We start from the raw sequence: 26762 nt of genomic DNA, 5'->3' as shown, positions 1-26762 counted from the left end.
TGCACTAAGAAATCTTAGTAGTAACCAAGAGGACGAACAGTACGACGAGTGAACCAATTAAGATGTTCTGACGCGGAAAGGACAGCGAAGTCCAGCCGTCCGCTGAGGCCAGTGGCCAGCCTGTACGGCTGGACGGGCTCTTGTCCATGAACCACTGAAGGGGCAAAGCTTTTTTTATTTTTCTTTTGCAAAATTGCAGGAAACCCCCCATAGGTCACTTGAATTCTGTCATTTCCCGTATAAGTTTATTTGTCGCAAATGCATACCCCCCATGCGCACATACTTAACTGAATCAACCTGTTTCTCAACGATGTAGAATTATACCCCGCAAGCGAAGCTAGCGGAGTCAAATCTCATCCAAGTGCATAAAATAGACTTATCCCCACATATTTCATTGACTTTTTTGTTGCAAATAAATAGCGAAACACTGTAACAACATATGAAATCTAATCAGAAAGTTCATTTGTGAAATCTCTAAGAAATATGAAGACTCTACTCCTAAAAGTGTCTGGTCTTGCCAAGGACCATACTGATGGCTCCTTAACATATGAAAACATGTTGAATCGCATAAGCACACATATAGAGATATAAACGGATCGAATATGGACGGATATTACTGATATTATATTTATATTTATTTTTTCGTTCGAATACAGAGTCGGATACGAATAATGTTAGTTTTTGTCAGATAAGATTATAATAGATGTCGACATCATAACAATGTAACTTTTAGTATTCAGATACGGTTACGGATATTGAATATCTGGAATCGGATACGGACGGATAAAAATTCTTCAAAACTGGATCAAATTCGAATAGGCTATAGAACTAACTATGGAATTGGTATTTTGCAATAAAATGCGAAACATTTAGTGACTTAATTATGAGGGTATTGATGCAAAGAAAAATTTCTTCTATATTTGCGCGCACGTTGGTATGTATCGCGTTTCATTGGGCTCGACGCCTGTGGATAGCTCGATCGAGATGACAATGGCAGCATGCCTTGTTCGTCTGCTCGTGCAGCCAGCCAAACCGTATTTTCTTCCATCAGCATGATGAAAACGTGCTCGGAGTTTTGTTTGATTTTGGTCGGTTTCAGCGGAACCGGAGGAGCACAGCGCGTTTTGACGGTGGTCTGCCGCTGCTATGCTTTTCTTCGCTTTCGGCTCAGAGCAAGATAGGCAGCTGTTATCCATACTAATTGAACGAAGTAAAAGTTTGGTTTACACCCTTCAACTAATACTAAAGTCAGTTTTTCAATTTTCAACTACGAAACCGGATAACAGAGATCATCCAACTATTAAAACTGGCAAATTTAGCCCTTTACGTGGTTTCCAAGATAATTTTTCATTTTGTGAGAACTAAAAGTATTTAAATGTAAACTAAAAAAATTCATCAGTAATTTATTTTAGATAAAAAAGTACAAAATGGATATCAAAAGTTTTCAAAAAAAATATAAACTATCTATTGGCACGATACTTGTCAGTATTCAGATTCAATTTTTTTATGTTTATAATATTTGGTTGCTTGTAGTAACCTATTTATTAAGAAAGTTGTGCCTTAGAGATAAGAGGATGATACAACTTCACACACCTCGATGATCCATGATTATACGGTGAGCGGTTGGTGGTGGGGCATCTATTTATAACTCTCTGTGTTTGGAATCTGTCCAATCCCAGAGCTGAGCCCCCGCTACCCTCTCATTCCTCCGCCCACCCCGGCTCTGGCGGTGCCCCCGCCGCCTCCGCCGCCATCCACCGCCGCCACCCATCCTCCGCCGCCACCATCCACCACCGCCACCCACACACCAGCCACCTTCCCCTTCCCGACCTTCTCCTTGACCTGCCACCGATCACCGGCTAATGGTTGTCCGGGCTCGCCTCTGCCACCTCTTGAGATCTGTGCTAACTAAGCTAATCTTAATAGGAGTTTCACAGGAGTGTCATGAACATTATATTTGTTGATATGACAGAGTCATTATAAGGGGAGAGGAGGGGGACACTACCGGAAACCGCTTCTTTGCCGTGTGCCAAGCACACGGCAAAGAGCACACGACTTTCAGGCGTCGGCAAAGGCGGCCTTTGCCGTGTGCCTTATATCAGGCACACGACAAAACCTTTGCCGTGTGCCTTATATCAGGCACACGACAAAACCTTTGCCGTGTGCAGATCTTGGCCCACGGCAAAAAAAAAAACAGCCCACAGAAAAGGTGATGTGGAGGCAAAGTTTGCTGTGTGCCCTGCCGACGTGGCACAAGGCAAATTATTTTTGGAAAAATAAAAAAAACCCTCATGGCCCACGGCCGCCGCGCCGCCTGCCGGCGCCGGAGCACGCATCCTGGCCGCGTCGTCGCCCGCGCAGCCACTGTTGCGCCGCCCGGTCCCCGATCTTCGCGCCGCCGTCGGCTCCGCGGCCGCCGCGCCGCTGCCCCCGTCCGACGCGCTGCCGCCGCCCGGACCCCGGCTTGTGCACCGCCGGCAGCTCCGCACCCGCCTAGTTCCCGTCCGATGCACTGCCGCCGCCGTGCAGCCCGGCCCCCGGTCGGCGCGCAGCCACTCCTGCGCCAACTGCCGCCGCCCAGACCCCGGCTTGCGCGCCGCCGCTGCTCCACTTCCACTCACGCGCTGCCGTCACCCCGCTGTCCCCCTGCCGCGCCGCCGCCGCGAGCTGCTCTGCTCCACCATCGCGCACCTGTTCCGCCACCGTGAGCTGCTCTGCTCCTGCAAGCTAGCTGGCTGCGGCCGCCGCTCCTCGCCCCGCCGCCCCTCCTCACCGGTCGATTTATTCCGGTGAGGGGTGAGCGAATGGGGGAGGAGAGGTGCCCCGAGAGGGAGATGGACGGAGAGGGCCGGGGAGGAGGAGCTCTCGCCGGCCTAGGGCCCGATGCTGCCGCCGCCGCTGCCGCCCATATGGCCGTCGTTGAGGCCGTCGTTGAGGACGACGCAGAGAGAGAGAGGAGGAGGGCCGGCGGCCTTGACTTGGGAGAGAGGGGGATGATCCGGCACACGATTTTTGAACCATTGGGAGAGCTTCATTTTGATGCCTTGGATTGATGACGTGGCAAGTGTTTGCTATGTGCCGCCGATCTAGCCCACGGCAAACGTGCGGGGCCGGCGGCGCTGCGTGGCGGGCGGGGCGCGCAGCGAGCCGTGGCGGGCGGCCGGGGCTTGCCCAGCGGGCGGGCGGGGCGTGACCGGCGGGCACCGGTGCATGGTGGGTGGGCGGCGCGGCACGGCTGTGTTTGCCGTGTGCCGCCGGCCATGCACACGACAAAGGCCCGTGTTTGCCGTGTGCCGAGGGCCAAGCACACGGCAAACATTTTTTTTTTCAATTTATATTTTCATTCAGTTTGGCTACTGTTTAACTAAATTTTATTGAATATACTTCAAATACCTTGCAAAATTTACTCAACAATTAGTGTTTAGTAATTATACACAACAAACCTATTATTTTATGCAGTGATAGCTCAAGATCAATAGATATGACATGATATTGTTTAATTGCAAAAAAATTATAATTATACCACTGATCTCAAAATTAACCGAACTTTGGCATCAAAGAACCTATGTTTTGTTTTGCACAAACAAAAAGTTTAAAAGTCAAACGCCAATTCGTTCGTAACGTTCTGTTCAAATGTAAACGATTCCGTCTCAATTTCACGGATCTTCTTTGGAGATGTTTCGATTTCTAACAAGCGTACGTTAAAACTTTTGCAAAATGTTCCCAAAATTTTACCACAATCTACATGCATGAAATCATGATACCATGACAAATTTCATGATTTTCTGAATTTGTTTGCTTTTAATGGAATTTTAGAACGATTCGTTCAAACAGTTCTTAGCATGGTTCGCGACCAAGATCTTTGAAATCTACTTTTGTTTCAGGCTTATGCCATCACCTTGAACTCCTTACCATGAAAATCATTTTTGTATCCATTATACTCCACTATTCAATACACTTCCAGTTTAACCCCAAAAATTCGATTAATGATATCAAATAACTAAATATAGCAAAAAAAAGATAAATATACCAAAATTTAACAAGGAGTACAATACACTAGCAGAAAAAATTGGGAGTGCAGAATCTACTTTTTTTAAATTTTGCCGTGTGTAAAAGTTTTGCCGTGTGCAAAAAATGAGGCACACGACAAATAGTGCTTCTTTACCGTGTGTAAATTTTTTGCCGTGTCAAAAGTTAGGCACACGTCAAATAATGCTTCTTTGCCGTGTGCTGAATCTTTGCCGTGAGTTTTTTGCTCGGGCACACGACAAACATCACGTTTGCCGTGTGCCAGAAGTTTGCCGTGTGCTCTATGTACTGGCACACGGCAAAGCCGTGGGCACACGACATTCTAGAGGTTTCCGGTAGTGGGAGTTTCTTTACCATGACACCTATCCAATTCGGTTATCGAGTTTGTAAATTTTGAAAGCTGTGGGATGATACTCCCTGTTGAGATTGGACGATGACATTCCCCATCGAGATTGGGCTATGTACTAGGTTGATTAGCTTCCCACTAAGATTGACCTAAGCACTAGGTTGATTAGCTTGCTTGCCTGTCGATTTCGTGTTTGTCTCACCGGCCGATGATCTGACTTCTTAAAATTATAGCTGTTTGCGCCGATGATGGTACGGTGCGTGTTACAAATTAAAGTAGGTTGGAGCCAATGTAGTCGAATACAAACTCTACAGGCTACAGATACCTTAGTATAGGTCTAACTCTCTATATATTCTCCTTAGGATCAACGCATGCAATTCAAGTCATCAAATCAAGGGTTTCAATAATATCTCTCTCAGCAATGAAACGCCGCCCTCAGGAATCTGACTGTTTGAGCTGATCTCCCGGGAAATCCCTACCGATCGAGATCCTACAGGACATCTTGGTGAGGCTGCCGGCCAAGGACGCCGTCCGGTCATCCTGTGTCTCCAAGCTGTGGTGCCGCATCGTCCGAGACCCCTCCTTCTGCAAGCTCCACGGCGCCGATCATGTCGCCGCACCGTCGGAGTCGGAGGCCTTGCTCGTCTACGAAAAGCGCGAGGGCGACGAGGTCAGCATCTTCAACCTTTCGCCCGGCAAGGCCATGTGCCAAGTCGCCATCCCCAGCGGATATAGCCTCACCAACGTCTGCAACGGCTTCCTCTGCTTCGCACTCGACGACCACGCTCAAGCGCCGCCGGTCGTGTGCAACCCCGTCACCGGCGAGACGCTGCAGCTTCCAGAGCCACCTGATCCAGCAGACGCCCGCATAGATCTGACGTATTGCTTCGTCTTAGGGTTCAGCCCGCCCACTAAGGAATACAAGATGTTCCGGCTTTCCTCCCCACGGAACTACAAATCACCGGAACATAAGACCAACTACATAGCCGTGTACACCGTCGGCGGCGGCGGCGGCTGGCGCCAATCCTCCTACCTCTCCCGATTTTGCTCATCGCTCAGCTTGCCTCCGCCGGTGCACATCAACGGCAATCTGTACGTGCCGGTGGTGACTGGCTACGCGGCGCCGGCGATGGCTAACCAGCAGGAAGACCCACGCGTCACACGAATGTTGGTACTCAATGTGGCGACAGAGACGAGCCGCACGTACAGTCTCCCGTACAACTACAATAAGGGCTATCACCCGGCCTGGCCTGAGATGCTGGCCAACGGATTCGAGCTCAACGGTCAGATGTGCCTCGCCGTGAACGTTATTTACCCTCGCCGGAAGCTCGAGTTCTGGGTCATGGCGCCGCCAGGTGAGCTTGCGGAAAAGAGCGACGACGACAACGAGCTGTACTGGGATCTACACTACTGCTTCGACATGGAACGTGAACCCTTCTTCTTTAACCGGGCGAGGGGTGCCTGGCTTGACCACGACCAGATGCTGTGCTACAGGCATGGGGAATCCTTGTACAAGCATGACACGAGAGGTTATTCGTCGTCGTCGTCGTCCTCACACGATGGTTCTCCCCTTCTGTCGTTTGACCTGCAACTGGAGCTCCCCAAGGCTCCATCACAGCAATATTCATCTCACTTGAGCTTCATACCGTCTTACTCTTGCCGATGGAACATCTGTGGGGGTTACCGCCCCAGTCTGCTCTCCCCTGTCATCTTCGCGTTGCCACCATCCCAAGATGGCAAGGGGAAGACACGAAAGTTCGAGCACACCCTGCTGCGTGCTCTCACGCAATCTAACATCACATGCACCAAGGGGCCCCGCTAGCACAGATAGTTGCTGGATCAAAATTTCTGTATCTATCACTTCAAAATGCATTCTCTCTTGGTAGTTTATTAGGTCAGGTCACAATATATTATTGTCCTGGATTTTTCCCAATTCATTTTTGAAATGTCAGACAATTGCCAGAATTTGCATGAAGATTCATCAAATTAATAGAACAGTGTGAAACTGAAGATTCCCTTGATGATGAGCATATATATATGGATGATATGAGAAACCTGTAAAATGGGGATAAATGGAGCGATTTTCCATATCTTTCTCATCACTATAATGTTTAATGTAGTCGTTCGATCTTGTTGCCAAAAAACATGTATGTATTATTTTCATGCAAAATTCACTCCAGGCGAAAGGCTTGTAAAGGTTTGTAATTTTAATTTATTGGCGTTAAACCTACTTAACTAACAAACTAAAGCACAAAAGAAGTCACAAACAATTACTATTATTATCGTTGAGGTACAAGCTGTAGGAGAGTGCCAAAGCCGCGAACTCGGCAAATCTCCCGACTTCCCCCGGCAATTCTATTCTTAGCGCGCGCTACTGCGAGCAATCCTATCGTAGAAGAGTTTCGCACCGCTCATTTTCAGTCCGTGTCGCTATTTTGGAGGCCCATTTAGCTGGGCGGCCCATATTAAGGTTGCGGTCCGTCTTTTTCATTTGGAGCTTCCTGCTTTTTCTCCCCCTCTATTCCTTTCATTTCGTCATCTCAGTTAGCTGGGCGGCCCATATTAAAAACATGTTTTGCATTTGCAACATGGGAACATATGAAAATGTTCCATAAATCTTTCTAATTGTTCCAAAACTTTCCAAAATAGTTCTGTCATTAGGAAATGTTCCAGGAAAAAAATCTTGCTATTTCTACATTGGAACATATAGAAATGTTATGTGAATCTGTCTTTTTCTCCAAAACTTCCAAAATAGTTCTGCAGTTTTGAACATACTGAAATGCTCCCGAAAAAATTCTGCCAAACATGGGAACATATGAAAATGTTCCTTAAAGCTTTCTAATTGTTCAGAAACTTTCCATAAACTTCTTGAAATGTTCTAAAAAAGTTTGAAAAGTTCATTTACTTTCAAACTTAGAAAATTGTTCCAAAACAAATGTTACCTGAACTAGCTTAAAAAAACACACAAAAAACAAGCAGGGTGGAATTTTCAAATTGATAGCCCACTTGTGGGCGGAAATATTTTTGGCCCACGAAGCTAATGAAGCCCACAAAGAATCCCGGGGGCGCACAGGTTGGTCGGACGACAATCTTGTGGGAGCGCTGGTGGGCTTAATTCCTTCTGCGATGTGTCAGCGAAACTTCGCGCGCATTATATACAGACACCCCCACTTCCCCTCCTACTCTCCCTATTTTCCTAGTACTACCTAGGCAGCACTACACCTCTAAGGTAAGCTACTAACTCCAAAAGTGAGAGGAGAGTTGTCTGTGAGATGTCTCCATTTGAGCTCCTTCTCTAGTATTTATAGGAGGGTGCTATGGGTTGCACGGCCAAGAGTTGAAGTGCATTCACTGTTAACCGCCATTGGAATCTAATGAGGAGACGACATGTGGAAGGGGAAGGTCAGTGGCGCCCTTAGCTTTTGCTAAATGGCTACCACATGAACCCTCATGTCGGCTCTGGATAAATTGGCCTATCCTAAGTCAGTTTACTTGCTCTGGTGGGTACATGGATCTTTATACTTGCAAAGTGGTCGAGTAGGTGTTGCTTTGGATTGATGATATGTTCATGCTCATGGGCTATGTTTCCTTCTCATGTGTGGCTGTCAAGTGGGCCCTTTGATCCTTGTGTGGCTTGTGATTGGCTAGGAATTTATGTCTTGGATCATACTTGCTTGTTTTTGTATTTTTGGCCCAAATTCATCTACACATATTTTCATACCAAAATGTAGAATTCGTCAATAAATCACCCCATGCTAGTATTTATCCCCTTTGATGCTTCAATTTTGTGGAGGATTTGACGGTCAAAATAAACCGTCAACACCCCCAGGTGGGGACTCCCCTGTTCTACATCCCCTGGTTCACTAACCTGTGGGCTCTGGTGCTGATTCTCATAGGTATGTTTGTTGGCACACCCATTTGCTCTGCCAGGTGGACCCTCTTTGTAAGAGTGAAGCAGGATAAGATCTTCTGCATATTTCTATCGTGTCTTCTTTGTGTTTTCATCTTATTTCGGACTTGTATCCTTGAAATTGCTAGATAAAAAAAACACTTGTGGAGCTAGGTTAGTGATATAAATATGTGAGTAAGGTTTATAGTTTTATTTTATTATTGAGTATAGTTGACGGTCATATTTCGCGCTCAAGGACGTCAACAACTCCCCAAATTAGCCCTTTACTTGTCCCGAGCAAAGCTTTGGATGTAGGTTATTGATCAAGAGTTGCTGCAATGCTGCATTCCTATCTTACACCCAAGGCACAACCTAATGCTCTTAGCATGATTTTGAATAAGTTGGCCTTGTTCTTACCTTCCACCTTACTCTTGTGGGTCTTATAGCTTTACTTTATCTTTGGTGGTTGAGAGTCTGGACGGTCTTGTAGAGTATCATTTTCTCACCCCTTTGTTCAACCATCAATCCCAAGGTTTTATAAAGTTTTCTCAAAAGAAAATATAAAGTTTCTCAAATGATCTCTTGGAATTCTCAGTGTGTACCATTCCTCATCAAGGCTTTTATTGTGCCTTTCTTTTCCAACCTACTTCTAAAAGGTTTAATCTTGTGGAGCTGTAGGTGTAAGCATCTAGGCCCTCAAGGTATGTTTCGGTGATTAATGACAACCATTATTGTGACTAATGAGTTTGTGCAGCTTAATAGATCATTATCGCTCATTTGGTCATATGTCAAAAGAGGCCCCTCAATTTCTTTATTCAAAAAGGCGATCTCGGTATTCAACTCTTATATATGTCAAGACTAAGGATCTTTCTAGTCCTAAGTGTCATAAGGTTGAGAAGGACACTTAGGTTAGTATAGGTTTTATAGTTTTGTAGTGATCGCACTATTAAGAGGGGTTAAGGCTAAGTAACTTGAGTATGGACATGGTCATTTGAAAATGAATGCACACAATGGTCACTCAGGTTTCTAGAAGTTCAAATAAGTGGTTCTCAAACTATATCTCAAGAATATTTGGATTTCATTCAAAGACTCAAATCAGAAAAGACAAAATCAGAAAAAGTCTATACACCGGTTTAACCGACGACCTCAATTTTCTATACGTCGGTTAAACAAAGTCAGCAGAGTCTGGACAAGTCAATACACCGGTTAAACCGACGTGTTTGAATTTAACGTCGGTGCATTAGTCCAGAGTTGGTTTTTCCAGGGTATTTCAAGTTCTATACACCGGTTAAACCGACGATGTTTGAAATGGGACGTCGGTGCAATTGACCAGTGAGATGGTTTTTCCAAGGACTTCAGAAGTTGTACTCACCGGTTAAACCGACGATAGGTTTGAGTTAACGTCGGTGCAGTTGTCCAGAGACTTGGTTTTTCAGTTGATCAGTGGACAACTACACTCACCGGTTAAACCGATGATACGTCGGTTAATCTGCTCAAGTCATAACGGCTAGTTTTCAGAAGGGGCAGTTTACATTCACCGGTTAAACCGACGATGACTGTTGGAGGGACGTCGGATTAACCGGCGCTACGCAGTTTTCTGGCAGCTTTTGTCCAACGGCTCTATTCGTGTGGGCTGCCTATATATACCCCTCCAATGGGTCATTTTTGCTACTCTTGACACCAGGCAACATCCATACACTCATACTATAGTCAAGAGCCACCTTGAGCTTCATCATTCACATACTTGTTCATTCAATCAATCAAGAAGCAAGATTAAGGACTTGAGTAGAGAGAAGCTTGTGTGCATCCGCTCTTGGTGATCGGTTCTTGCTCAAGTGAAGGCCTTAGCTTGTTACTCTTGGTGATTGGCATCACCTAGGCGATCTTGGTGATCGAGGTGTTTCTCGCGGAGCTTGCCAAGGATTGTGGGAGCCCGGAGAAGAAGATTGTACGTGGCTTGAGCTCCACCACGCCGGGATGGTGAACAGAGACTCTTAGTGAGCGCCCAAGTCTCGGTGACATGGGAGGTGACAAGACTCTTAGTGAGTGTCACAACGTGGATTAGGGGTGTGTGCCAACACATCGACACCACGGGAAAAAATTCGGTTGTCTCTTGCACTCTCTTTCATTTCAAGCACTTACTTTCATGCATTCTTTCATGTGCTGACCTTAGAGATCATAGCTTAGCTCTACCTTGCTTAGTTTCATATCTTTGGTAGCTTGTGTAGTTTGCTTTGTTTAGCCGGTTGGTGAATTGAGCCTTACTAGTATTGCATAGGTTAAGGTTGTTTTATCTATCTTAGAAATTTGAAAAAGGCCCAATTCACCCCCCCTCTTGGTCCATCGATCCTTACAGTAGGTATGTAGGAGTAGAAGGCAAACCTGTTTCTCATATTTTGCTAAGTAAAAACTAGATCCAAAAGAGAAACAAGTCATAAACCTTGATCAAAATATGCAAGTGTGTGTGGATATTTTTTAGGTGGATAGTGTATGAACTCCTTATCATGAACCATCTCTTACTTTCATTTCTTTTTAATAAATACAGGCTATCACTTCTTTTTTTAAATGCTTAGATCTTCATGGGGCCAATTCTTTTTTTAAGATGCTTTCCTTGAGCATGTCTTTTATTCCTCTTTGTATAGCTCATATCCTTGGTGTTATCTTTGGATAGAGAGAGACATGGCATGACATGACATGGAGTTTTTTTTGTGGTGGATGGATGTAATACTTGATATCTTCCAGTGTAGAAGTATGGCATATGGTGTATACGTGTACGTGATCTTGATCCTGGGAGTATGAAGTGAATCTCACAAAGGGTGACAACAATTAGACAAAGGTCAATAAGAAAACAAGTTGCATATGTGGCAAGGCTTTTTAAACTTTGATCACATATGGCTTCGGATAGAAATTTCATATCATTGAGGAACTTTATTATATTTTTGTGTTTTTAAAAATAAATACTCCATAAATCATGTATCATGTAGGAGAATATCATAGCAACTCTACCTAACCATATCATAACCTACACAACCTAGATATGGATTTTGCTTTTCACTACCCACATGTTTTAAGCTTAAGGTTTGAACATTTAGCCACCAAACTTCAAACTAGCACTACTACAAGAAAAAGCTAGGTATATAAAAGGAATTAACAGAGCAACTATCCATCATCTCAACAAGAAAAAACTACACATGCTTACTACACATATTGGAAATCAAGTAAATAGTTTTGACATTTCTATGTTTTGCAAATTTTTATTTTGTGTTTTGTTTTGCAGATATTTATTTTGTTTGCTAGGTTTTGAAAAATTTTGTGTAGTTTCTAGGTTTTTCAAATTTTTATTTTGTTTCATGCATATAATAAATGGGTAAATGATAGATTATACAAGTTACCTCTCATGGGTCCTCCAACATGCTAGCTTCAGGCTCACTACTGTTGGTTGGGGCTGAATCCAGTCCAATGGTAGTAAGCCCTCCACTCCTTCAGCCGTTGGAGTTGCCTCTACTCCGAGCATGGTTCCTCATGCCAATGTGTCGCTGCCAGTCTTGGTTAGACTGGATGTGCTGGCTTAGTGACACATCGATGTCGTTGACACGTATGTTCAGGTCACCCAGCTGCTGAGTTAGGGAGATGAAGCCCCTGGATGAAGCTAAATGTCATGCGGAGATCGGGACCCCATGGGAGCGGGTTGACCGGCTCCCATGGGCCTGCCGTGCCCACTCATCGGTGCTGGCACTCTACCACAAAGAACCACCAGCCTAGTGTTGATGTGAAGACTGTGGTTGGGCTGTTGTACCCCTTCCTCTCTGGCCTTGCTTCTCGTTATCCTACCAGGTGTTGACACTTGCTGGAGAACATTTTCAAGCATCAATTTAATTATAAAATCTTGAGAGTTTGCATATCTTGCATTCATATTTACCTAAAATAATGCCTAAACCCACTATGCCCTTAGAAAATATGCAATGTTCGAAAATGAGCTAAAATGCAGGTTGCAAGCACCCTATGATTCAAAGGAAAATTACTCGAGCAATGAGAACACAACACGTGTCATTCAAAGGATCAAAAGAGCCCACATGCAGTACAAACTGACTAAGACAAAAGGCCAATCACATGTATTGAGCCTTGGGGCCCACAGGGCAGCCCCCCAGCCAAAGCTGGGGGTGTTTGGGGCCTACCATAGGTCGGCCGACCGGCCCACGGCGCCACCGCCTTTCTCCCTTGGCCAGCAGCTTCCTGGAGGTTTCCTTAAGTCGGTTCAGGTCGCCTCACCTGCTGCAACTTGGCTGCTTTCTTGGGTAATTGAAGAATGGAACAATGTAGATTTCAGATTCCTAGTTCTTCTTGCTTAGAAACTTGGGTTTTTTTATTTTTGAAAAGAAAGAATATACTTGCTCCTCAAATTAAACTCTCGAATCACTCTTTTTTTTGTTTGTGTAGTTGCTTACCAAGGCAAAGTTGCTGCCTTCTTTTCTCCTATCATCTAATTAGGCTTATGTGGAGCTCAGGGTAGGAGTAATGAGGCATGCTTGCTTTGCTTATGTTGCTAAGTCAAAGACCATATCCAAGAAGAAACAAGACATAAACCTTGATCAAGATGTGCAAGTGTGTGGTTACATTTTTTTTCTTTCTGGGTGGGTGGTGTATGAACTCCTTTCTATGAATCATCTCTCTCCTTTATTTTTCTTGGATGTGGGCTATCTTTTTCTCTATTTTTTTTCTTTTTTTTTGACATGCCTTGTGGGCATGTGGCATACCTTCTTTGGGTATGCATCTTTTTATTATTATTTTAACATGCTCTATGAGCATGTGGCATACCTTCTTTGGGTATGCATCTTTTATTTCTTTTTGCATAGCCCACATCCCTAATGGTAACTTTGGAGAGAGAGGGTCATGATATGACTTGGAGTTTTATTTTGTGGTGGATGAAAATGCTTTCTATCTTTCAGTGTAGAAGCATAGCATGTGAGTGGACGTGTATGTGATCTTGATCATGGGAGTTTGAAAAGTTTCTAACAGGGGTCATAGAATTTGACAAAGCTCAAAGCAATAGACAAGCTGCAAAGTCTTAAGGTTTTTCATGATGCTCAAACTTTGGCTCTGATAGAAATTTTATATTAATTTGAGGAGGCAAGCTATTGTATTATTTTTTTTATTTTTGAAAAGAATCCCAAGTACTTTGCAAGGAAGAGCATGGTTCCATTCATCTAATCATATCACATTAGTCAGCTACTTAGAGAGCATGAGGTCCCTATGAAAATAATTGTTCACAAGAACTAGAAGGAAAGCAAGGAATAAAGAGCATGCAAGTTTATTCGTGGAAGTGCATGGAATGCATAAGGTGATTGGCAAGGTTCATTGAGTTTATTTTCATTGATTAGCACGAATTCATTTAAACTCAAGAACTTAGGGAGTATGAGGAGTGTGTTTGCACATACCATCATTGAAGAGGAAGAAGAGGGAGCCGAAGGAAGTTAGAGGTGGTTTGGTCGAACCAGAGGTTCAGCCATCCCTTCTTGGATTCCTTCTGTCCTGCTCTTTAGCGTGTGGATCGTCGATGTTGTGCACATGTTTGGGGGAGAGATCTCGAAAGAGTTTGCAATTGGTGATGATAGAGATCTCCCCCATACTTATTCTTGTACCTGCCTTTATTAAAAAAAAAACAAAAGTGGAAACAAGAGGGACTCTGCTGGGGTTTAATACCGAGGAGTCAAAACTTTATTGAATCAAAGAATGATTTTTTTGTTTCTTCTTTTTATTTTATTTTATTCTCTTTTCTTCTATTATTATTATTATTATTATTTAATAATTTTTTATTGTTTTATTCATGGCAAGCTAAATATGATGGGTAACTTAGTAGGGTAGACACATGAGGGAAAAATGCATGAGGTGTGTGGGATACTTACTTGGAAGAACTCACCAATCTTTGAGCAAAAATGCAAGAGCTATGCTTCATATGCATGAAGCAAAGCATTACATTTGTTCGTCTTGGTTCCTCGTGCATCTATCTTCTCATGGGACCAAGGAGCGTTGTTGTGGAATTGGAGCTCTGGACGCTGCTCCTTGGTTGTTTATTTTCTTCCCTACAAAAGGTTAGTGGACAACAAATTCTCTAGGGATACTGAAAAGACTCTCCCTTTTTTTGGATTTGTTGTTCACCTCCATGCTTAAGAAAAAATCAAATTCAGAAGATTCAATTAGCATGGACCCCAAAATGCTTGCCAACATTTCATTAATATATATATAAATATATTTTTCGAGAGAGATTTATTTTGAAAATATTTTTTTACTATTGGTCACCATTGTTTTTTATAGAAAAGCTCAAACAAGGCTGAGATAAAACTGCATAAACATAAGAAAGAGGTATTTTGACAATATACTCACTATGATCCTTGAATGTGTGCCTCCTTTGCTTGTTGTGCAATTTTTGGTGAAGTGTGTCCCGGGCCTTGTTCTGTCTCTAGTATGAATTTCGCTTGAGGACTTTACCCATTTGATATGAAATTTTCCTACAGGGGTTAGTCCGCAAGTGATATACATCCAAAGTCTAAGATTATATTAGCTTTGATGGTTCATTGATCAAATATGACACCATGCTTTATTTGATCAAAGAAGACTTTTTAAACTAAGCACCATACTTAATTCAAAAAAACTATAAGTGTATGTTGCAACATACACTCAAACCCAGTGCATATAAAATAAACCAAGGAAGCATGAATTTGCATGATCAAGCTAAGCTCATAAAGAGATACACATGAGTTAATGATAAGCTCATAAAGAGATACACATGAGTTAATGATAGGTGAACATTTACTTATCTTTGCACGTACCTGAGTATTCTTATTGGCAGCATATGTGATAGAAGTTCTCAAGTTGATGCAGCAGTGGCATGGTCACAAACGATTGTCAATGAATCCTCCATGTTGATGCAGGCTGAAGGGGAGGAAGGCACTTAGACCATGCTGACTCAGGTGGACAAGAAGGCCAGATCATACACACAGGAAGTGTGTAGGGAACCATGGGCCTTGGTGGCATTATCTGGTGGAACATGACATTTAGGATTGGAGACGCAGAGTATGTCCCCTTTCTTGAATGCCTACGAGTGCCAATTGAAATAGAGCAGTGGAAGCCTGAAGTAGAAGAGGAGCAATTCCTCTTGTTTGAAATGCGCAGGTGCTGCTAGAGTGAAGCTATGCAAAGCTGGGAGTGGATAGGATTTATGCTACGGCTTTGCAAGCACAGGTGAGAGCAAGGTTGGGTGGAGCTAGGCGGCGGATTGATGCCTATCAGTGCATAATGCCATGGCCTGGAGGCACGCACATAATGCGGTCTGTGGGCCATGTGGAGCCTGCTAGCTCACACTTACTCCCCTTCTCTCACTTTTTTTTCATTTTTTATCTCTCTCTCTCTCTTTGGACCTTCATGCGTCCAACTTTTTTTTCTTTTTTCTTGGACCTTCATGTGTCCAACCTCTTTTTTTGGGTTAATTGGAAAAGTAACATTGCAACTTTTAAGAGTTGGAGATATACCACTATAAGTTCTAATATTAGAGATATGCTACTCTCATACGTCTTTCAACACTTTGGGTCCACCTGCAGAATACGTGTCTCTTTGCTTTTATGTATGGACCATATTACCCTTCTATAGTACGGCGCTCATCCCATCATGTACGTCATGTCGATTGCCCAGGGTGCCGCTGCCGGTCGACTGATCTGCTGCCCCTGCCGCCGCCCGAGACCTTGCCGCCGGCTGCCCCTGCCGCACGGGCGTAGAGGCACTGCCGCGCGTAGGGCAATGCGTACCGCGTAGGCCCCTGTCTGCCGCGCAGGGCTGTCTTCCGCACAGGGCAAAGGCAGGCCCCTGCCTGCCGTGCAGGCTCGCTGCACGTGCCTGTAGCGGTCGCAGCACGCGCCTTCAGGTTGCTGGCGCCACCCCATCACAACAAGTACGGTGAGGGTTGGATCAGTCATCCATCACAAGGTCATCATGATTTATCACTTGGTCAGACTATGCCCGGCTTAAACGCCAATTTATCACGACCCGAACCAACAATAATGCGCACGTCGATCCATCCAATAGCAAGCTACAAAGCCGCAAGTCTTCCAGAGGACAAGTAAGCGGAGCGGCCAGCTAGGAATTCAAGGAGGAGCTAGCTAGCCATTCGACCCAGCAGCTAGCGAGAGCTCCTCCTCCATGGCCACCGCCACCTACCCCCTGCTGGTGCTACTGGTGCTACCGGGACGACGCCGTCGGCGTACGAGATGCTGGAGCGGTACAACTTCCCGCGGGGCTGGGCATCCTGCCGGCGGGCGTGCAGGGGTACGTGCTCCAGCCGACGGCGCCTTCGAGGTGTACTTCCTGCGGCCCTGCGAGTTCCTGCTGGCGAGGCGGTGGCTGGTCAGCTAAGACGCGCGCGTCTCCGGCTCGACGGCCGCCGGGAAGCTCACGGCACTGCAGGGGATCAGCGTCAAGGTGGTCTTCCTCTGGCTCGGCGTCGGCGAGGTGGACCGCGCTGGGGACAAGCTCAGCTTCTGCATCGGGCCCCTCGCCACCTCCTTCCCGCTTGGGGACTTCGCTGAGAGCCCAGGGGCCTGCGCGACAGGCTTTGCCCTGCGCGGTAGGGGCGGCAGTGCCCTGTGCCCCGCGGCAGTGCCTCTGCTCCCGCGCGGCAGGGGCAGCCAGTGGCAAGGTCTCGGGCGGCGGCAGGCGCGGCAGATCAGTCGACTGGCGGCGGCACCTAGGGCAATCGACACGACGTACAAGATAGGATGAGCGGCGTACTATAGAAGTGCAATACAGCCCATACGGAAAAGCAACAGAGATACGTACCCTGAAGGTGGACCCAAAGTGTTGAAATACGAATAGGAGTAGCATATCTCCAATATTAAAAGTTGTAGTGGTATATCTCTAACTCTTAAAAGTTACAATGGTACTCTTCCAATTAATCCTTTTTTTTCTTTCTTGGCCTTCGTGTGCCCAACTTTTTTTTCTTTTTCTTGGACCTTCATGTGTCCAACCTTTTTTTTTCTTTTTTTCTTTCTTGGACCTTCATGTGCCCAACTTCTTTTTTTCTTCTTTTTCTTGGACATCCATGTGTCCAACTCTTTTTTTGGCAAGGTAGAACTAACACTATCCTTGGTACGAAAGGATACTGTTGAGGGATGCTCACCGATCTCCCCCACACTTGGACTTTTGTGTCTCACGACACCAGGATCCAAGGGCATGGAGTCGGTATCTCCAAGTGTATCCTGTCAACTGGGAGTACTAAGTGTGCAGTCGGTGTAGTTCTCATATTCTCAAGCACTGTATGTCCCTCGTTCTTTTAGTCCCAACCTGAAAATGGTTAGTGAAAAAAATACCCGAAGGTGCATACTATCCAGAGAACATGTTCATATATATAAATATATTTTTTTTGAATCCGAGCTATCTCCCGGCAGTGCTTGTTTATGGTCACAAGCTTGACCATGGGGGTTTTCCTGTTGCAGCCAAGATCGGTGATGTAAACCCCAACTACAACACCAATTGTCATTCCAATAACGGGATGTAAGGTTAGTGCTCCGGTGCAACAAGATGTGCAAAATTTGTGATAAGCAAAAAAAAGTTACATCCTTTCATAAGGAGGATTATGAACTAGATTTCAGGAAGGATGTAAAACTTGTTGCACTGTCCTAGCTCAAAGGGGTTGATGAATCTGGAGATTCATGAGAGTTATGATGGAATTTTCTAAGGATGACACTCATGAGAAGAAAAGGATCTCATCCTTATGAGACTCCAGATTAGGTTGTTCCGGTTGTTCATGGCCCTTAAGTTCTTTAAAGAATGTCAAGATAGGAGTTTGAGGGACAGAGGAACAAGGGGTTAGCCTTTGACGAGTGAGGTGATGGTCATTTGGAAGGAGAAACGGCAACAGCGAACGTAGCAAGGACATCACCTCGTCGAGGTGTCACCATTAGGAATTCTGGTTGGGTTTAGGTGACACCTATTTGTAGGATCTTGATTCCTTCTGGGATTCCCCATGAAGGTTTAGCTGGTGCTAAGGGTTCGTCACCTAAGAAGGTAAAATCACAAGGTTTGGGCGAGAAACTAGCACCAGCAACAAGATCGCGCAAAGCATCCACTTCAATTCCTTGGATTTGGCATCGAGTGGGTGTGTATCTGAATTTCTTTAGAATAAAAACTCCACATCGTTTGACCACTCTTTGCACAAAATGGTTTTTAAACCCCTCAAGGTTTCCTTTGGGAAGTGTTTTTTTTGAAAGGGTCAGAAGGGATTTTTGGAACTGGTGGTTCATTTTGGCAAGAATAATTCGATGTTTTCTTCATTTTTGAAAACCTTTTCCTCGAATTCAGAATGAGATTCCCGATAGAACAACTCAAGAATGTTCATGGACCCATAATGAAAGAGGATGTGTAACTCTGTGGGCCATATGAACAATTCTGGGTTCGGGTCCCGAAGGGAATGAGTTTCAACTCATCCCTTCCTTAGGAGGGAAACTTCGCATGGCAAAGCAATCCAACCTAAGCTTCCAATAGAAGTTCAATTGAAATGAAGTGCGATTGTGACTTCTATTGGTCATCAATCAAAATCAAGGAGTAAGAAATAAATTATGAACTACTTGATTTGATTGGCATCGATCGGTTATCGAGGATAAAAATGTGAGTTTGGTTCACTCGATTCGATCGGCATGGCCCCTATGATCCCTTGACCAAAATAATGAGTCCTATGGACTATGAAACAGTGGTTCATATCGAGGCATATCCCTTGGTGAAAAACACCCCGGATGTTACCTTGACATGGGAACATGATGGGCTTTATTTTTTTTTGTAGTTTAGGAGAGGTACCGTCAGCAGAATTTTAGATATATTCGGGATGAAAGCTCAAATTTTGATAATGATAGTCCTCGATTGCTCACTCTCCTTCTCTCATACGTGATGGTATGGATGCTCATAGCTTAACCTTGGGAAGGAGTTTTCCTAAACTAGCTTTGTGAGTGGGGGGTGAATCTCGTAGCCAGATGAGAAACTCGGTCCAGAGAGGATGGCTCTAGAGACTCAACCTGGAGGGTTGAAAGGTATGGACAAGGACAACCTTTCATGGGTAGCGGGGGTAAAGGTAGAGATAAAGAGAGCAAAAAGATGCGATGAAAGAATGGGTAGTGGGGGTGAAGGTAGAGGTTAAGTAAAACAAAAGAGTTTTTTTTTGTTTTGAAAATATACGAGGACGAACTAGATTTGAAGGCAATATAGCAACTGTTCCCCGGCAACGGCGCCAGAAATGCTTGTTGGCATTTCTTAACTCTTACAGAGAAGTCCACAAGAACACGAAAATACCATTGTTGCACTTCACCCGCGAGTATTCAGGGTATCGTATTTCCACGAGGAACAGAGATACTAACCTTCTAACTGGTTCATCCAAGGACAAACAAGAGGTATGTAGGCGAGGATAGAGAGGATTCCTATGGCTTTAGAGTTCTAGTAAAGATAGGTTCTACCTCTACTTGCTTACTTCGGGCGCCGGCTTACTCCTGGTCTGCCAAGAATATCCGGCTATTAGCTCTACACCCAACCCTCACGTGGGGGACTACAAAGGATGGACAGGGCTGTCACCACCTGCCGCCTACCCCGACAGACCGTGGAGAAGGTATGCAAACAATGGTAACCTCTAGCCCAGACACCACGTCTACAATGCCGGAGAAGAGCGCCGACAGGCCGGCGCCCCTCCGAACTACCCCTCATTCTCTCCCTATTTTCTAGGCACTAGGCCTAAGCCTTGGTGTGGAGCTCTTCTTCTTCTCTTCTGGTGTGTCTTAGGGGTGGCTCTCCTCCTCCTTATATAGATTCTCCAAGGGTGGATGCACGGTTAGACTCGCAAAGTGGTACTATGCACGTTCGAAATAGATGTAGGGAAGCCGTGGGAGACTGCTGGAGAATGTTGGGCCTGATTGGGCCCAACAGGGGGTCGGCCGGCCCAGGGGGTGGGCCGGCCACACCCTTGCTGAGGCCGTTTTGGCCCATCTTTGGTCGACGCGTTCCTTGTGGGCTCCTTATGTTGGTTTCGGGGTGCATGTCTAATGATAGCTTGGTTTAGCTTGTCATTTGGGCCCTTGGATCCATGTGCTTGCCTCTGTTTTTGTCGAAAGTGTCTTTTCTCTTGGGCTTGGGCTGATTTGCTTCAGGATGTGGGCCCTCTAATTCCTGTGCTCATGTAGAATGCTCTGATGTGTATGTTTCCGTTTGTTTGAGCACGGTTTTCCCTCATATGCAGACATGGCTTCCTGTAAACAGCGATACACCAAAACTTGTGGAAATGATTAGTATGAAAGTCCTAATTCTAGTTTGGTGTTTGTTTTGGCACTGATCTTTACAAGAGTTGATGGTCAATTTTAGTGCTTAAGGACCGTCAACAATGCCCCTATGGAACCTATGCTTATCGACCAATGTCATTCGGGTTGTGTAATGCACCCGCGTCATTCCAAAGGTGCATGATGTCCATTTTTTCGGACATGATTGAAGATATTATGGAAGTCTTCATGGATGATTTCTTAGACTATGGAAAGACCTTCGATCAATGTCTAGCCAATTGTTGACGGTCGTTATCACATAAAATTTGACCGCCAAAGTAAACTAAAATGACAAATTCCATGTCACATCATAACAAAAATATTATTTATCTAACAAGTTCCACGAGTTTCGATGCTCCCAAGTGTTTTGCAGGAATCTCTAATTTTCACAGGTAAAACTTATCTCAAATGGGAAAACAAGGGGCACCAATGCGAAGAGCTCATCGCGCTGATCAAAATTGACATATAATTTACTATTTTTTAGAGCTCTCAATAAAAAGATATGAAATTGGCAATTTATAAAGGAGTGCTGACGTCATCGCTGATATCAGCACCCTGGAAGTCAATGCTGGCGCGCTCATTCGAATCGAGCCGGCCGCTCCCCGTGCGAAGCGTGGCAATGCGTTTTCAGACGCGCCGCTCGTTCGCTGGCCAGGGGGCCCAGCGGCAGGCGCTCCCACGCAGGAGACGTGAAGAGCGCGCGGGTGCCCCGCCCGACCGGCCGCAGGGGGGCAAGTGGCAGCCTACCACTGGCGCGCTGGAGGGGGTTTGCGGTCCAGGTGCCCGAGGCGCGGTTCGGCCACCGGTTTTGGCTGGTCCAGTCGCCCAAAAGTCCGGTTCTCTTCCCAGAAGCACACAACATCGCATATTTCTCTCGGTTCATCTCTGGTTCTCGCCCCTGGAGCGCAGTTTTCCTTTGGTTTTCGCAACAGGTCGGTGGAGGAGGAAGATACCGACTCAGGGAGGTCGGTTGCATGCAGGGGAGCAATTAGGAATGTTCCTAGCACCTCTCCCCTATAAATAGAGGCCATTTCCTCCTTCCACAACACACACCTACACTTGAGCTTCAACATCTCCATCATATTCTTGTAGTAGTGTCCCTCTAGGTGTTCTCCACCTAGTTGAATATTTAGAAAAGAGGAGGAGAGTGAGAGTAGAAGAGTGGAGGAGGAGCCGGGTTTGTCGGAGCCTCCTCAGCTTTTGTACATCTACGGATCTGCTTCAACTCGAGTTGCATCCAGGTTATCATTCGATATTTCTGAGCTTATTATTTGTCTAAATTCAGTTCTTGCTTTATTTCACTTATGAGAATTCTGCTCGACCAAGTGCTCTAGTCCGGGTATCGGGTTAGAGTAGTAATCATTAGCATAGACATGGTGTCTAGGCTTGTGCTTACCTGAGTTTGCGCCCAACCCCACGGATAGTTGTGGTATCCCTAGAGGTGACAGCTCCGACCAGGCCTTTGTATTCCACCATGTTCGGGTTGGTGTTTTCATAGGGCTGTTGGCGGCCTGACCCCGATCACCGTTTTCCAGTCTTTTCGAGGATCGGAAAGGTACCGTTGCTCTGAAGTAAGTGAAGTTTAGTGAGCCTGACCCTTTAGCTTCTGGTAATCTTAGGAGTACCTTAGGAGACCCTCTCTTCCTACAAAAACATTCTTTCTACCTTTTCTTTGGATGACCTTGGCCCCTTTCTAGTTCACTTCTCGTTCTCCGTGGAAATTGATACCTTGGAATACTCCGGGTAAAGCTACAGCGGTATCCGTGCGCTTACGGATTTATCTGTTTGCGCTAACAAATACCAACAAGCTTTCTGGCACCGTTGCTGGGGAACAGTAGTTGTTCTAGAATTGAACCAAGTCATCCGCATATCCTTTCTCATTTTACCACCACCACTTTCACCTCACCACAACCATCAACCACCACCCACCACATGGATTCCACTCCTATTCATCAGTTCTCCGCACCAAAGGGCAAGTTCTTACAGCCACCACAATCGTCTAAGCCTATCACAGCTCCTGGCTATGAACTCCATCCTGGCTTTATAGGCATGGTTCGGGACCAATCCTTCTTTGGGCATGAAGATGAAAATCCTTATACCCACCTTCGGGAATTTGAGCATTTGTGTTCTTACCTTCATATTGAAGGTATGGAACATGAGACCATTAAATGTATGTTGTTTCTGTTCTCCCTTTTGGGGGAGAGCGAAACAATGGTATGCTCATACCGTTGGTGGAGTTAATGGAAATTGGGATGAACTTCGGGACAAATTTTGTCTCGCTTTCTTCCCCGATTCCCGAGTTGGTTCCCTTCGTATAGAAATTTTTACCTTCCGACAGAAAGAGAAGGAGACTCTAGGCGCAGCTTGGGCTAGGTTCACAGACCTTATATATACTGGCCCAAACCTTTCTTTGCCTGACCACGTCCTTTTGAATCACTTCCATCTTGGTCTAAGCAAAGAGCCTGCTGTTTACCTAGATATTTCTTCTGGAGGCTCATTCAAACACATGACCATTAGTGAGGGGAAGGCCATCCTTAAAAAAATCCTTGAAAATACCCCTTACACTGACATATATGACGAGTCCCCTAAAGAAATAGTAGAGTCAAGCCCCGACAAAGAAGAGGAGGTGCTCGCAACCGTTTCTGAAATTCCTTTGAATCTTTCCCATGATCCGGTTGCTGATGAACCTCCCATTAAGGGAATGCACCAAACTCAAGAGGATGATGAACCTTATCCCTCTTCATTTCCCTTTGAATTCGAGGAAGATCTTTTTGAAGATTTTGGAAATGCCTCCAATTTACCAGTACAAGTGAGACCTCTAGTGCACTCTGCACCGACTGAGGATGATGGTCCGCACAATGAGCCCTTCCTTTTATAACATATCAAAGGACTCTCGGCCATCATGAGTCATGAATGGTCGGCAGAAGCAGAGTTATCCACCGAGGTAGCCTGAATCATTGCCCCATCTAATGTTCTACCTTGCATCCTTAAAGAAACCATCTTAGAGGCTCACTACTGTTCGACCACTGGGATGAATATTATTCCAAAAGTCTTAGCTGAAATGCTATGCCCCAACGAGTCTGTGATCCCATCTCATAAGCTTTTAAAAATTCCTTCGGGAGTTATTCTTGAAAGCTATGGGATCATAAGATCTATTCCTTTGAACATAAGAGATTCTGAGTATCGTCTGGATTTTCATATCTATGACATCTCAGAAATGTCCCTCTTGATTGGTTTACCCTTAGGGACACTCTTTCAGGAAAGACCAAAATAGGGTCTCTTGAATGTGAAATAGGGAAGTTCTTCTATCGCTCTCTCACTTTCACGCTCAAACAATGCGATAATGGAGCCTAAACCAAAACGAGGCCCTATGGAGAATGTCATGATGGCTCACCTAGAAAACATGGCCAAACCAGCTCTAAACGTTGAAAACTTCACTGAAGAAGCAGAAGAGCTGGCAGAACCCATTGAGCTAGATCAAACCGAGGTGCCATCACAACCCTCAATCGAGCTCAAACCCTTCCTTCCGGCCTAAGATATATCTTTCTAAATGATAACCATGAAACTCCTATCATCATAAGCAACAAGCTCTCCCAAGAAGAAACCTGAAAACTTGTCGTTGTCCTAGGGATTAGTCCCACTCTCTGCACTCATAGAATCCTTATAGACTCTGACTCATCACCATCGAGGGAACCACAAAGGAGACTTAACAATGCTATGCGTGAGGTTGTTAAGAAAGAGGTCGTGAAACTCTTGCACGCCGGGATTATCTATACCGTGCCACATAGCGAGTGGGTTAGCCCGGTCCAGGTCATACCGAAGAAAGGAGGTATGACAATCGTTGAGAATGAAAAGAATGAACTTGTGGCGGATGTGTATCGATTAATGGAAACTCAACAAGGCCACTAAGAAGGATCACTTCCCATTGCCGTTCATTGACGAAATGTTAGAACGCCTCGCGAACCATTCCTTCTTTTGTTTCCTTGACGGGTACTCCGGGTATCAACAAATCCCAATCCATCCCGATGACCAAAGTAAGACTACATTTACATGCCCGTATGGAACTTACGCATACCAACGCATGTCGTTCGGATTATGCAATGCTCCAGCTTCCTTCCAACGGTGCGTGATGTCTATCTTCTCCAACATGATCGAGAAAATCATGGAGGTGTTCATGGACGATTTTACCGTCTATGGCAAAACCTTCACAGATTGTCTGGAGAATTTAGAAAAAGTCTTACAATGGTGCGAAGAAAAGCACTTAGTCCTGAACTGGGAGAAATGCCAATTCATTGTTCAGGAAGGGATAGTGGTTGGACACAAGGTGTCCGCTCGTGGGATAGAGGTGGACAAAGCAAAGATTGAGGTCATTGAACAACTTCCACCTCCCACGAATGTGAAAGGCATTCGTAGCTTTTTAGGCCATGCAAGGTTCTATAGGCGATTCATCAAAGACTTTTCTCAAATTGCTAGACCCCTAACAAGCCTTTTGGCTAAAGATGCACCTTTCATCTTTAACATTGAGTGCCATGACACCTTTCAAATCTTGAAAAAGGCACCCATTTCAGCTCCAATCATCCAGCCACCTAATTGGAAGTTTCCCTTTGAAATCATGTGCGATGCTAGCGACTTTATTGTCGGGGCCGTTTTGGGCCAAACAAAGGATAAAAAGCATTATGCTATATCCTATGCTAGCAAGACCTTATCTGGGGCACAGCTGAACTATGCCACAACTGAGAAAGAGCTGTTGGCAGTGGTCTTTGCAATAGACAAGTTTAGATCTTACTTAGTGGGGCAAAGGTAATTATTTATACAGACCATGCTGCACTCAAATACCTCCACACTAAGAAAGATGCTAAACCTCGGCTCATTCGATGGATTCTTCTACTCCAAGAGTTTGACATAGAAATAAGAGATAAGAAAGGAGTAGAGAACTCGGTAGCTGATCACTTGTCTAGGATTCATCATAGAGACACACATGAGTTACCCAGTAACGATTATCTTAGGGATGACACTCTCCTCATGGTAATGGACTCGGATCCGTGGTATGCAAATATTGTCAACTATATGGTTGGAGGATATGTTGCACCAGGGGAGGACAAGAGAAAACTCAAGCATCTAAGCCGTTCCCACCTATGGGATGACCCGTACCTCTACCGAGTCTATACCGATGGGTTGTTGAGGAGATGTGTCCCAATGGTTGAAGCCACAAAAATCATATAAAGGTGTCATGCATCGCCCTATGGAGGACACTACGGAGCATTCCGTACACATGCCAATATTTGGCAGAGCGGATTCTTTTGGCCAATGATGTACCAAGATACAAAAGAATTTGTCAGAAGATGTGCTAGATGCCAGAAACATCGAAGCATCAACGCACGGGATGCAATGCCGCTCATGAACAACCTTCAAGTGGAGTTGTTTGACGTCTAGGGGGTAGACTTCATGGGACCATTCCCAAAGTCTGGAGATGCTTAATATATTTTTGGTAGCAGTGGACTATGTGTCCAAATGGGTTGAAGCACTTCCCTGCCGATCTAACGATTCCAAGCACTCCAAAAAGATGTTCCAAGAAGTGATATTCCCAAGATTTGGAACACCCCGAATGGTCATAAGTGACGGAGGGTCACACTTCATTGACAAGACCTTTCGACAGTTCCTGGCCGAACATGGAGTTAAGAACAATGTTGCAACTCCATACCATCCTCAGACAAATGTTCAAGCTGAATCATCAAACAAAAAGATAAAGAACATTCTGCAGAAGACCGTGGATGAGATGGGGAAGAATTGGAAGAACCAGCTGCATTATGCACTATGGGCATACCGAACAGCATACAAGACGCCTATAGGCATGTCACCATACCAACTGGTATATAGAAAAATATGCCATCTACCCATGGAGTCGGAGTTCAGAGCCCACTAGGCCATCAAGAAGTGCAATATGGACTTTGTTGGCGCCTACCAACGTCACCAGCGATGACGCCCGCAGACGCCAATTTGGGTGGCAGGTAAATCATGGGCCACGAATAAATCCGCAAGCGCACGGAGTACCGCCGTAGCATTTTACCCGAGAGTAACTGGGGTGTCATTTATGTTTCCGCAGGGAAGGCAGCAGTGTATAGAATTTAATTAAGCTCGGAAAGACCATGGATTAATGTCA

At 45.2% G+C, this 26762-nt stretch overlaps 1 pseudogene; it reads left to right on the top strand.

The window, feature by feature from the left end:
- Window positions 1-7762: 7762 nt before the first annotated feature.
- Window positions 7763-17033, top strand: LOC120688981 (annotated as a pseudogene).
- Window positions 17034-26762: the final 9729 nt, after the last annotated feature.

The sequence above is a fragment of the Panicum virgatum genome, chromosome 9N (assembly GCF_016808335.1).
Source record: "Panicum virgatum strain AP13 chromosome 9N, P.virgatum_v5, whole genome shotgun sequence".
NCBI lineage: Eukaryota > Viridiplantae > Streptophyta > Magnoliopsida > Poales > Poaceae > Panicum > Panicum virgatum.
This window is presented reverse-complemented; position numbering and strand designations above follow the sequence as displayed.